Raw genomic sequence first — 14,551 nt, 5'->3', positions numbered from 1 at the left:
TCAAAGATCAGTCGGCCATAGATCTGAGGGTCTATCTTTGAATTCTCAATTCGATTCCATTGATCTATATGTCTATCTTTGTGCCAGTACCATGCTGTTTTGGCAACTGTGGCTTTATAATAAGCTTCAAAGTCAGGGAGTGTAAGTCCTCCCACTTCGTTTTTCTTTTTTAGAGTGTCTTTAGCAATTCGAGGCATCTTCCCTTTCCAAATAAATTTGATAACTAGCTTTTCCAGGTCTGCAAAGTAGGTTGTTGGAATTTTGATTGGGATTGCATTGAATCTGTAGATGAGTTTGGGTAGAATTGACATCTTAATGACATTTAGCCTTCCTATCCATGAACATGGAATATTTTTCCATCTTTTAAGGTCCCCTTCTATTTCTTTTAGTAGAGTTATGTAGTTTTCTTTGTATAGGTCTTTTACATCTTTGGTTAAGTTTATTCCTAGGTACTTGATTTTTTTAGTTGCTATTGAAAATGGTATCTTTTTCTTGAGTGTCTCTTCAGTTTGTTCATTTCTAGCATATAGAAACATTACTGACTTATGTGCATTAATCTTGTATCCCGCTACTTTGCTAAATTTGTTTATTAGCTCTAGTAGGTGTATCGTTGATTTCTCAGGGTTTTCTAGATATAAGATCATATCATCTGCAAACAATGACAGTTTTACTTCTTCTTTTCCAATTTGGATGCCTTTTATTTCTTTGTCTTGCCGGATTGCCCTGGCTAGCACTTCCAGCACAATGTTGAATAACAGTGGTGACAGCGGGCATCCTTGTCTTGTTCCTGATCTTAGAGGGAAGGCTTTCAGTCTCTCACCATTGAGTACTATGCTGGCTGTGGGTTTTTCATATATGCTCTTTATCATGTTGAGGAAGTTTCCTTCAATTCCTACCTTTTGAAGTGTTTTTATCAAAAACGGATGTTGGATTTTGTCAAATGTTTTTTCAGCATCTATTGAGATGATCAATTGATTTTTCCCTTTCGAGTTTTTAATGTGTTGTAATACATTGATTGTTTTTCTTATGTTGAACCATCCTTGCATGCCTGGAATGAACCCCACTTGGTCATGGTGTATGATTTTTTTAATGTGTCTTTGGATTCGATTTGCAAGTATTTTGTTGAGGATTTTTGCATCTATATTCATTAGGGAGATTGGCCGGTAGTTTTCCTTTTTTGTAGCATCTTTGCCTGGTTTTGGTATTAGATTGATGTTAGCTTCATAAAATGAGTTAGGTAGTGTTCCATTTTTTTCAATGTTTTGAAAGAGTTTGAGTAAGATTGGTGTCAGTTCTTTCTGGAAAGTTTGGTAGAATTCCCCTGTGAAGCCATCTGGCCCTGGGCATTTATTTGTGGGAAGATTTTTGATGACTGATTGGATCTCTTTGCTTGTGATGGGTTGGTTGAGGTCTTCTATTTCTTCTCTGGTCAGTCTAGGTTGTTCATATGTTTCCAGGAAATTGTCCATTTCTTCTACATTATCCAGTTTGTTGCCATACAGTTGTTCATAATATCCTCTTATAATTTTTTTAATTTCTTCAGGATCTGCAGTTATGTCACCTTTTTCATTCATTATTTTGTTTATATGGGTCTTACTCTCTTTTTGATTTTGTCAGTCTAGCTAGGGGCTTGTCAATCTTGTTGATCTTCTCAAAGAACCAACTTTTGGTGATATTTATCCTCTCTATTGTTTTTTTTGTTCTCTATGTCATTTATTTCTGCTTTAATCCTTGTTATTTCTTTTCTTGTACTTGGTTTAGGATTGGTTTGCTGTTCATTTTCTAGCTTCTTCAGTTGATCCATTAGTTCTTTGATTTTGGCTCTTTCTTCCTTTTTAATATATGCGTTTAGTGCTATAAATTTCCCCCTTAGCACTGCTTTTGCTGCATCCCATAGGTTTTGGTATGTTGTGTTCTCATTTTCATTCGTCTCTATATATTTAGCAATTTCTCTTGCTATTTCTTCTTTAACCCACTGATTGTTTAGGAGTGTGTTGTTTAACCTCCAGGTATTTGTGAATTTTCTAAGTCTCTGATGGTTATTGACTTCTAATTGTATTCCATTGTGGTCAGAGAATGTGCTTTGAATAATTTCAATCTTTTTAAATTTATTGAGGCTTGTTTTATGTCCCAGCATATGATCTATTCTGGAGAAAGTTCCGTGAGCACTAGAAAAGTGTGTGTATCCTGGTGATTTGGGATGTAATGTCCTGTAGATGTCTGTTAAATCTAATTCATTTATCAGATTGTTTAGGTTTTCAATTTCCTTATTGGTCTTCTGTCTGGTTGATCTATCTATAGGAGAGAGTGATGTGTTGAAGTCTCCCACAATTATTGTGGAAACATCAATTGCTTCCTTTAGTTTTGCCAATGTTTCTCTCATGTATTTTGTGGCACCTTGATTGGGTGCATAGACATTTACGATTGTTATTTCTTCTTGCTGAATTGCCCCTTTTATTAGTATGTAGTGGCCTTCTTTGTCTCTCAAAACATCCCTGCATTTGAAGTCTATTTTATCTGAGATTAATATTGCTACACCTGCTTTCTTTTGGCTGTAGCTTGCATGAAATATTTTTTTCCATCCTTTCACTTTCAGTTTCTTTGTGTCCCTGTGTCTAAGATGAGTCTCTTGTATGCAACATATTGATGGTTCATTTTTTTTGATCCATTCTGCGAATCTATATCTTTTAATTGGGGAGTTTAATCCATTTACATTCAACGTTAAAACCGTGAAGGCATTTCTTGAATCGGCCATCTTATCCTTTGGATTATGTTTGCCATATTTTTCCCTCTCTCTATTAATATCCTTTATTGTACCCATACCGAATCTCTTTAGTACTGAACCTTTCTCCAAGTCTCTCTGTCCTGTCTTTGTTTCTCTGTCTGTAGGGCTCCCTTTAGTATCTCCAGTAGGGCAGGTCTCTTGTTAGCAAATTCTCTCAGCATTTCTTTGTCTGTGAAAAATTTAAGCTCTCCCTCAAATTTGAAGGAGAGCTTTGCTGGATAAAGTATTCTTGGCTGGAAATTCCTCTCACTCAGAATTTTAAATATATCGTGCCACTGCCTTCTTCGCCTCCATGGTGGCTGCTGAGTAGTCACTACTTAGTCTTATGCTGTTTCCTTTGTATGTGGTGAATTGCTTTTCTCTTGCTGCTTTCAGAACTTGCTCCTTCTCTTCTATGTTTGACAGTGTGATCAGTATATGTCTCGGAGTGGGTTTTTTTGGATTTATTCTATTTGGAGTTCGCTGAGCATTTATGATTTGTGTATTTATGTTGTTTAGAAGATTTGGGAAGTTTTCCCCAACAATTTCTTTGAATACTCTTCCTAGACCTTTACCCTTTTCTTCCCCTTCTGGGACACCAATGAGTCCTATATTCGGACGTTTCATATTATCTATCATATCCCTGAGGTCCATTTCGAGTTTTTCAATTTTTTTCCCCATTCTTTCTTTTATGCTTTCATTTTCCATTCTGTCATCTTCCAGGTCACTGATTCGTTGTTCAACTTCCTCTAGTCTTGTACTATGAGTGTCCAGAATCTTTTTAATTTGGCCAACAGTTTCTTTAATTTCCATAAGATCATCCATTTTTTTATTTAGTCTTGCAATGTCTTCTTTATGCTCTTCTAGGGTCTTCTTGATTTCCTTCATATCCCGTACTATGGTCTCATTGTTCATCTTTAGTTCTTTGAGTAGCTGCTCTAGATGTGTCTCTTCTGGTCTTTTGATTTGGGTGCTTGGGCTTGGGTTATCCATATCGTCTGGTTTTTTCATATGCTTTATAATTTTCTGTTGTTTTTGGCCTCGTGGCATTTGCTGACCTTGATAGGGTTCTTTTAGGGTTTGTAGACCAGTTGAAGTCCTTATCTCTAATTTATCAGATCTACAGCTTCGTGGAGTACACTTTCTCTAACTAACCAGCAGGTGGCGTCCACGAGCCACCTGTTCTCCACAAGCCAGATCTCCCCTGCTTAGCCTTTTTGGTGAGTGGGGGAGTGAGTCTTGTGGGGCCCAATTGGTGTCCCAAGCTTGCGTGTGTAGTTGGTGTTGCCTGCCCTGTATGTGGGGTGTGTTTCTGGGCAGTCGGGGAGGGGGGGTGGCCCTAACAATCAAATCTCCCTCATGATCCTAGAGTTTTAAAGCTACTGCAATAGTCTAATCCTTCAGTTCAGTCCTGCCACAGTTTGTCTCTGCCACTGACCCACAAGTCTTTGGTATTGGCGTATGGCTCCTGAGACTTGCAAGTGGGCCCCTCTTCCAGGCTGTGCACCCCGGGTCCTCTGTTGAGGGATGACTGTGCTATGTCACAGGTGAGTGCCGTCCCCCCAGGGCAGTTCTGGGCTGCTGGGCTGTGTTGGGAGGCTCCCAGTCTGCTCAAATGATGGCTGAATGGGGCTCTGTTAATTCACACTGCTCCCCCTTCCCAGCTCTGGGACATTCAGCTGAGGTTGCAGGGAAGGCTAATGTCCACGCCCAGTTTTGTGGTGTGTGCCTGTTATTTGAAGCACTTCCGTCACACTGGGTTGTCTGGGGCAGCTCTGGGCTATGGGGCTGGCGATGGGCAGGAGTGTTTCCTGTCCACCAGGATGGTGGCTGTGAGCGGACAACCCCTTTTCTTGGGAAGTTGTGTTGTTTAGTGAATTTTCTCAGCCACTGGATTATTGCCTTTTGTCTCAGAGCTCTCTTAGTTCTGCTCTTGACTTGACGTGCCCAAATTTCAATTCTTTGAAGCTTTCTGTATTGAGCTTCTTAGAGTAATTGTTTTAGAAAAAGCAAAAAGGATTTAAAAAAAAAAAACAAAAAAAAAACAAAAAAAAACGGCCCTCCTCAGAGATCTAATGGGTTATTGAAATGCTAATAGACAAAGCAACCAGGGCCATTAAGGAAAGGTGCCCAGGGCAGAGAGATCAGCCTTGCTTCGGGATTTGCATATGCGCCTCAAGGCCTGATCTCCGCCCTTCCCCTTTCTGTGTTCACCAGAACTCCAAAAATCCTCTGCTTTTACTTTGGAGCTTCTCGTGTTGTTTTCCTTCTATGCCCGTCTCCTCTCTGCTGGGCTGGCTGCTCTCAGAGTCTCTGGTGTCTGGCCTCAGTCTATCTATGGTTGGAGTTTGAATCAGTAGAATGAGTTTCCGATAAGAGCAGCCACTGCACTTCTCCCTTCTCCTTCCTGGAGCTGACAGCCCCTCCTCCCCCGGGACTGAGCCTGGCAGGGATGGGCGCGGGTCCCCTGGCCGCAAAAACTTACAGATTTCGCTGATCTCAGCAGTTCCACGTTTTCATGAGTGTTGTATGAAGTATGCCCAAAGACAGATTGCTCTGTGGTGTCCAGTCCACGCAGTTCCTGGCTTTTTACCTACTTTCCTGGAGGAGCGATTGTTTCTTTTTATTGGATTGTTTGTAGCATCTATTGAGACAATCATTTATTTCTTTATTAACCCAAGGTTTTGCTGGTCTGCATTTATAACTTTTCTTTTAGAAATCTTCCTTCCTTGAAGCAAAAAAAAGCCCCCCTTGAGTTTGTTTTCCTTCTCTGTTTTTATCTCTTCATTATTGCTCTCCTACTTTCTTTAGGATTGTTCTTTTTAAAGCCTTAAAAGCTTTGTTTTTCTTTAATTAAGGAAGGTTTTAAGTCCTTGACTACCTCTGCATACAGCCTTGCCTGAATCCCAAATGTTTTGAAGCATATTACTTTCATTCTTATTAGAGTTTTTATTCTCAATACTTTTTGACGAGATAAAAATCCCAGAGATTTAGAATATTGCAGGCTGAATGTTTTGATCTTAATTCTTAGTTTTATCAAGGTTTAGGTTTTCCTGGAAGTTTTGAGGGCATATGTATACACTTACATGCCTATTTGTATATGTATGTTATATATGTGTATGCGTATTAAACATTCTTTACAAATTACTACATGCGTCATTGAAAAAAGTATATGTTTTGTTTCTGTGGTAAAAATGAAATATTAAATTATTATTTCTTCTAGAAATCTATCCCAAGAACATACAGTATAGAAGGTAGAGTTATGAAAATACTCATTTGAGAATAATTCTAGTAATAAAACTTGGAAAACAAACCAAAGATCACTCAAAGAAATTGTTAAATATATGCCTACAATACACATAGCCTTAGTTATCAAAAGTGATGATTGTAACATCTGTGGCAGTTCAAATTTCATTAAACTATCATGAAAAATGAGAGCAACATAAAAGTTTCATTAACTATATGATTATAGTTATGCTTGGTAATAGCTATGAAAAAAAGTGATAACTAACTGGCTAACAGTCGTTGAATTTGCTAACAGTGGTTGAGATCATGGTGATTATTTCTTCTTCCAAATAAATGTTACATAATTCAGTTATTTTGCCTTAAAAATATTTGTCATATAAATAAAAAAAAATAGATTGCTTTTCAGTGGGTGTCCCCCTCTTAAAACTCTTTCCTTCCTCATTATGGGTTTGAAACAAGAACAGTTGCCAGTGTGTAACAAGACTGCTAGCAAGACACAAGTGTTTTTTAGCTTTACGGCAAGAATTGGCAAGCTATAGCCTGCAGACTCAGAATGGTTTTTAAAATTTTAAAACTTTGTTAAAAAATGAAATGAGAGACCCATATTTACCCTGCAAAGCAAAAAATATATACTCTAGAAGTTTACAGAACCCTGCTTAGCTTATGAATTATGACTTAGACTCTTCTGTACTTAAGCCTTGTATTCCCATGTGTGGCTAGTTCCTTAGAAGAACTTTGTATAGGAATGGGATAGGAATAGGATTTCCTCATAGTATCCAGTGATAAGGAAGAAGCCTGAACAGTGGGAAGAGATAGCTGTCAAGAAAATGACAGAACAATGCCTGGTGTGTGTGTGTGTGTGTATGTATGTATGTGCATGTGCACCCATGCACAAATGGAGCCTCAATACCATGTTTCCCTGTTTTCTGGTGAGTGGGATTGTGTGCTTTTGAAAGCATCAAGGAAGGGAGTGTATTATCTATTGCTTCATAACAAAGTGCTACAAAATTAACAGCTTAAAACAAGCATTTATCATCTCATACGGTTTCTTGAGAGTTGGGAGTCCAGGAATGACTTAGCTGATGGTTCTGGCTGTGGGTCTCGTGAGGTTGTAGTCACACTGTTGATGGAACTGGAAGATCTGCTTCCAAGGTGGGTCATTCACATGGTTGTTTTCAGGATACTCCTGTTCTTTGCTTGCTGTTGGGAGAAGATGCCCAGTTTCTCCACTTGGGCCTCTCTGTTGGCTTTCGGCAGACTGAATGGTACCCTGAAGCATCACCTGTGATCTTACAGAGCCTTAAAAAAGCTTTTACAGTTACAACCTCTCTTTAGCCCACCCATCTTCAGTGACCTGGATGTGATCTTTGCTTGGCAGTCATTATTTTTTTCATCTGCCATCTGAAAAGGCCAAGAATCTTCAAACCAGCAAGCTCTGTCTCCTTTTTTGTTTAACCCTCCTTCCCTTAGCTTATTTCTCTCCCCTCATGTTTTACTGTAAGCAACAAGAAGAAACTAGGCAGCATATTCAGGACTTGGGGCTGGAAATCTCCATACTGGGTGACTCAGTTAATTACATACATTTTCTTCCTTCCACAGAACTGCAGGTGTGATATGGTGTTAGTAAACTTTGTGACACTACGTAAGAAGTTTCTAATGTGTTCCTTCTTTTTAAACTCTTACAGGCAGCCTCCTTAAATATCCAGTTTTCTACTTAGGCTTTCACTAACATTCTCCTCAAAGTCCTTGCAGTTTCTACCCACTGCTCACTTCCAAAGCCAATACCATATTTTAGGTGTTTGTTACAGCATCCCTTCTAGGAACCACAATCTTTTATTATCTATTGCTAATGTATCAGCTTAAACAAATTGTCAGCTTGAAACAAGTTCCTGAGGGCCTGAAATTTGAGATTGAGCTGAGTGGTTCTGGCTCAGTTTCTTGCAAGAGTTTCCAGTCAAAATGTTGGCTGCCTCTACAGTCATCTGAAGGCTTGACTTCGGCTGATGAATAAGCTTCCATACTCATGTGGCTGTTGGCAGGAGGCCTCAGTTTCTTGTCATGTGATCCTAATGTGAGAAACAAGCACTATTCCTTAAAAGGAATAAACGCTCACCCGATTGTGGAGAAGAAAAGAATTTATTCAGGATCTTGCAAGAACAGGCGCACAACCAAGATGTGGGAGTTGGGGTCCAGAACAGTAGACCCAGCGCAATTTATTCCCTATACCTAATCCACAAGTATCTCCCCTGTTTCTCCAGTGGCTGGATACATCAGAGGTTACATTCTATTCAACAGGCCTACCTAAGGTGCCCAAATTGGAAACATTTGGAAAAAGTCTTCTGCAGGAACTTGAAACATTTGAAACAAATCTCCACCCCTCTTTTCTTTGTTCTTTAACTGCAGAGCCAGTATGAGCTAGTTTGGTAACTTATGAAGCTATTTTAGGAACCTCTACCCTGGAGTCTCCACCTCACAAGGATAGTGGGCCAATAAACAGGAGGACTGGCCACTAATTACAGCTTGGCTTCTTGACCCTCTGCCATACCCTCCCCCCCAGCTGCCCCCACCCTGTGTGAAAGCTAAACTTAATTTAATTCTCACACTAATGACATATCAGCTAGCTGCTTCCAGAATCTGTGATCCCAAAGAAGGCAAGGAAGAAGTTGCAATGCCTTTTATAATGTAGGCTTGGAGGTGAAATGACATCACTTCTGTCATATACTACTGGTCACACAGATTAACTGGGATATAAGGTGGGGATGGGCCACCCAAGGGAGGTCAGTACCAGGAGGTGGGAAATCATTGGTGGCCGTCTTGGAGGCTGCCACAGGGGACTAGAACATTAGAAATTTTTATAATGCTCCACAGGGAATGCAGATAAAACTGAGTTAATGGTCATGTTGTCAACTTCCCACTGCCTGGTGTGCCTCTGTGGCTAAAACAGGCGTATTTGAGAGAGGATTCTTTTGGAAGTAATTAGTTTTAAAACATTGAATAAATAGAAGACTTTAAACATCAAAAAGTATAACAACTCTTCTCAGGTTCTTTTTTAGCTTTCAAGATAATTTCTTAATTTTTTCCTTTTTTTTTTCTGCACTTTTTTTTTTCTTTTTGAACAATGTGAGATGTTCACAATGTTTTATGGGATATAAATGGGAAAAAAATGACCTGAAGTTATGTCAGGGACAAATTACAGGAAATATATCTGGAATGTTTCTAGAGATCACTAAGAAAAATCTCAAATGCCCTGTTGTATAATTGAGTAAAGAAAATAGACTGTCCAATTTGCAAAGAAGAAATACTGCTGGTTAATAAATAAATGCAATATATTCACTCTCAAGAGCAAACATAGAAATGGAAATTAGAAAAATGGTATCAGAAATTATAATGTAGATGGTCAATGATTGTGTTGAATGGCATATCAATTGGTAACAACCTTTCAGAAATTGTATCAAAATATGAATAAAAAGGCAATAATATGGTCATATGCTTTCACAGAATGTTTTTATGTATCCAAAAAAATTCATAGAATGTATTTTTATGTATCCAAAAAGTTTAGCATACAAGAAAATTTGTCAAAGTTTTAGTTTCTATTAATGGAAAGTATGAAAAGTGTAAATGTTCAAAAATGGAACATGGTTCTAGTCAATGGCTGCACAACATATTTAAAAAATAGATTGCAGTAATATGAAGTAAAACTAGCATAAAAATTTGTGTATATATTATAAGCTGAACTATGGAAAAATACGTGAGGAAGAAAAGACTAAAATAGGAACTTCTGACCAGTTTTGATCTTTTCAGGGTAGGAGAAAGTACTCCTTAAGGAAACAAATGGAAACACTATAATTTTTTCATATTTTATGCAGTGAACTTACATTGTTGGAAAACTTTATGTAAAACAGGAACTTTTCTTTGCTACTGGCAGTCAGAAATAGATCTTAGATGCTTTATTTGGAAAAAATATTTGACCACATAACTTTTCATCTAGTGCAGCTTCTGTTGTTCCATTTGGATTGGAAAATATTTGGGTTCTGTATCTTCTGGACCACATTTTCCCAAAACATGCACTGAAATCATTTTAGCCATCCTCCTGTCATGTTTTTTTCTCTACAACTGGCCAACATTTAGGCTTCCTTGAGAATAAAATGTCTATTTGATCCCCAATTCAGGTGATAATACATAGGCCTGGACTCAGTCAGGGAAGGCTTATGTCTCATATCCTCATCTGGACCTGTCACTGGGGCAAGTGCCAGGATATGCCAGTGAACAGTAGTGCCCAGCCTTGTCCTCAGGCTGGGCCTTCAGATGGTGAGGGTAGCTTTGCCACCAAGGAGGGAGCCTGAGAACCTGGCTGGGGTTCATGAGTGTCTCCTGTTTGTGTCATAAATCAATGCCCTTGGAACTTGGCCAGCCTTCTGCTGAAACCAGTATGGATAGTGGCATTGGGTGACCACTCCAGTGTTGGAGGCACAGGTGAGAGTAACCAGAGGGATTTCAAATGAAGTATGAAGTATAAGCCAGAAATTTCAGTTTCAGAGCTTTTGCAAAGAAAATGACTATGCTATAGGAGAAGAATTATACAAAGAAGTTCACAACATACAGTTTATAATGGAAAGAACATAAAATTATACAATACTGTGAATAATCTTAATAGTTGAATATTTGAAAGAATGCAGAGATGTATTGCTAAATGGGGAAAATGTATTGTAAACTATGTTGTAGAGTCTGAACCTCCACCATTTCTTCCTCTTTCTCCCATTCCCTCCTATCATAAAAGGAATATCATCTACAGAATTCTGGAGAGTATATGTTGTCAAAGTATTTCCATTGGCTAGCCTTAACTGGGATGATTGTGGATGGTTTTTGTTTTGAAATTTTTTTACATTGGCCATATGGTTTTTTTTGTTGTTGTATTATACCCACTCTTCTTTTTCAGCATTATTTAACTTGAAAGTCTGGGAAAGCATGTAGGAGCACCAAGAAAGGGAAGTAATTCATTCCTGATGTTAGATAAATCACCGGTACCCACGTCTTTCCTCTTTGGTTCCCTACCATCGATCTCCCTCTGAACGCTAGGGGCATTGGTAGCACTTTGTCTGTGCCAGTCCCTCTGCTGGGGGTGCCCTTCCTCCCTCTTGTCAACTTCTCCACCCCATGCACATGTCCCTACCTAGGTGAACTCTTTCTCGATTTCCCCAGAAAAGTGTAGTTGTTTTGAAAATTCTTTGTTTATTCTCTATAATAATAATTAGCATATCAGTTTATATTTTATATATTGTATCCTTGAATGTGATCTTCTTGACAGAAGGGACCCCTTTCATTTGTCTTTGTATTTAAGGCTTCTCAGACCAACCCAATAAAACATTTTATTGAATAAAAATAAATGTTTATTGTATGTATGATTTGAGTGATGGATGGATAAAAGTTTGAGCCTCAGATATCATATATTTGTAAAATGAGGTTTTTGGATTAAATGATTATTAATTTTCTCATATTTTGTTGTAAATTCATTTAAAAATATGGGCCCCACAGGTGATGATTAAGTAAAACTTTAGCAAAAGAAAATGAAACAAAAAAAAACAAATCTGAGGGCACCTTGAAAATTTAGTAAAATAGAATTTAGAGAAAACATATGCAATGTGTGTTTAATATTCATGTCTTTCTTTTGCTTTCACCATTTTCTGTAACAATTCAATTGCCACCTGTAATTTTCTTTGGTCTTTTTTGACTAATAGGACTTTGAACATGGAATCACCGACAGAATCCAAATTCATATTACTCCCATCACCTCCAGTAAGTCACCATCAAGTTTCATGGCCTGTTAGAATGCTGCTGGGCCAGCATAAAAGGAAGGATCTTGCAGGTGCTTTGTTCACACTGTCCTAGTCCTATACTCTACTATTGCTCTTGAAACCAGGTAAACTGCACCAAATATGAATTCTCCTTTTAATTGAATTGGTAAAATTCAATTAATAACAGGTTGGACCTGCTAATCAAGCATACAAGCCTGCATGTGTTCATGGACTAGACTAATACCCAGTGTTTGTTTTATATCAGATGTATCAGTCATATATTGCATAACAAATAACCACAAATATCAGCACTGATTACTCACTTGAGTGTTCATTTGGAGACCAGAGTGAAGGACCAGATATTAAACAGGAGATAGTTTCTTGGTATTAAGAGAAGCAAAAGGTGCAAGAACATTTTAAGCTTTGGCTTGCGTAAAGTCCAAAGTCAAGGGATGAGGGGAGGGGGCATTCTCCTCAGGGAACTGCAAAGCTACATGACAAAGGCATGGAAACAGGTAGTAATGTTTGGAATCAATATACTCAATTCAGTATACTAATGTGGTCATTGTGGAATGGTTAGGGCATATAGTTGTGGCAGAAAGGCAAATGGACAATTCAGATACACTCTGATAACTGGTACAATAGGGTAAGTGCAGGATGATATTTGAACAGTAATTCCCTGGAAGTCTAAATCAGATGTCCTGGTCTCAAGGCTTAGATGTACCTAGAACTTCCTGTGTTTAAAAGTGCCAACATGCTCAAAAGAGGCCATGAAATACCCTTTCCTGGTTCTAGTATCTACATTCACTTCTGATGATGATGACATAATCTTTATATACAAATATTTATATCCAGTACTTGACCTTGTAAAAGAAACTGCTCATCTGGCAGATATAGGAATGTATTTATACACCTACATATATGCATACATACTATGAACATGTTTGTGGGTATCATATTTCTATATTTATCAAAAGTAATTTATAGCAATACCTGTGATTTAATGCCAAATTCAAGGACTCATTCTAGCCTTTTCCTTCTCAATATGATATCTGCCTTCTCTTTTAGTAAAAAAAAAACTAGCTGCTATTAACTACAATGTATTTTCTTATTGGCTCAGTTCTAGAAAGCCCATTACATAGATTCAGAATTGCTAAGTCTTACTACTTGTATAAACAAACCTACTAATTAGTTCAGCCAGCAGTAGTACTCAGTCTTGTCCTTGGGCTGGGCCCCTGATAAGGTGAAGACAGGAGGGAACCTGAGAACTGGGCTTGGGTCCATGAGTATCTGATGTGGGTGTCATATCCATTGGCCAGATTTCTGCTGGAGCCAATATGGACAGAGTAGCAGTTGGTGACTGTTCGAGTGCTGGAGCCACAGGTGAGTAACTGTTCCTTTTGGGGACTCAGTGAAGGCTCCTGAGTCACCACAGCCTGACAGCTGGCTCCTAAAACCAAAAACAGACACATGCATGCTGGGCATAAAAAGGGAAGGCAGAGGGATCACCCCAAAGGCCATTTTCTGAGATCTCCATGAACCTAAGTAGTGAGTGAGGAAAAGGAAAGGAGTTCTGGCTATGGTATGGACCTCCTCTGCTGTACTGAACTCTGCTGGCTGTTTTACTCATAACCAGAATCACTTGGGTGAAGAGTATGTGTATGTACTAAGCACATCTCTGTTAGCCCCACTTCCCTGACTCTGTTATCAGGAGTTGGGTGGGGTGGTTGTGGGCTCTGGATTGGCCTGAGGAAGCAGTTGTAATCTTTTATATGATCTAGTGAGTCAAGAGCTCCTTAAATTTGAAGAGTGGGGTTTGTTTCAGGTTGTGCCCACCTCTGGGGGAAGGCACAGTGCCCACGATGGTTTTCTCAAGAGCAGGCGAATGCTGATGGGAAATAAGGAGGCTGAGTGGCCTCAAAAATTAAATATTGCTTAATTTCCTTGGTCCTTTGCCACAACCTGTGGCTTGCCTTTCACTTTCTTCCTGTTATCTTCTGATGAGCAGAAGTTTTAAAATTTTATAAAATCTAATTTATCAATTTTTCCTTGAATCCTTGGTATCTTTTTTTTTGCAAAAATTGTTATGGGTTACAGTTCCACAGTTTCAGTCCTTTTCTTTTTGGGAAATATAGGATATATACAGAAAGGTGAAAACTTTCAAAGAACAATTCAATGAATAGCTTTAGAGCAAATTTCAAGGAATGTTATAGGTTACAGTTCCACCATTTCAGTTATTTCCTTCTAGCTATTCTAATACCCTAGCATCTAATATATATACGTACACATATGTATATGAAATTTCAGTATTTGTAATCCTTTGTTAAATTGTATCTTGTCTGTTGCTAACCCTTTCTCTCATTTAATCTTTTTCTTCATCTTCAGGGGTGTCTAGGCAGTGACCTCTCTAACTTGTTCATATTGAAAATGGAGTGTCAACAGTGTGAGGAAGGGGCTGCATCTGATTGTTGATCTTAAAGAGGCTATTGCCTCTAGGTTTTAGGACTTGTCTGGCATAGGAACACTTTGGTGGATTTAAGTTTCAGAGAGATAAAACTTAGTGAATCCTTTATAGAATCTCAGATAGTGACCTAGGTATTTTGGGACTAATATTAGAAAGGGCATGGCATATTGTGGCCATTTGGGATAACTAGCTGGAGCTTGCATAAGAGAAATTTTCAGGATAGCCTCTCGACTCTATTTGAGATCTCTTAGCCACTGTAACCTTATTTTGTTACCTTCCTTTTTC

This window comes from Choloepus didactylus, assembly GCF_015220235.1.
Source record: "Choloepus didactylus isolate mChoDid1 chromosome 23 unlocalized genomic scaffold, mChoDid1.pri SUPER_23_unloc3, whole genome shotgun sequence".
Taxonomy (NCBI): Eukaryota; Metazoa; Chordata; class Mammalia; order Pilosa; family Megalonychidae; genus Choloepus; species Choloepus didactylus.
This window is presented reverse-complemented; position numbering follows the sequence as displayed.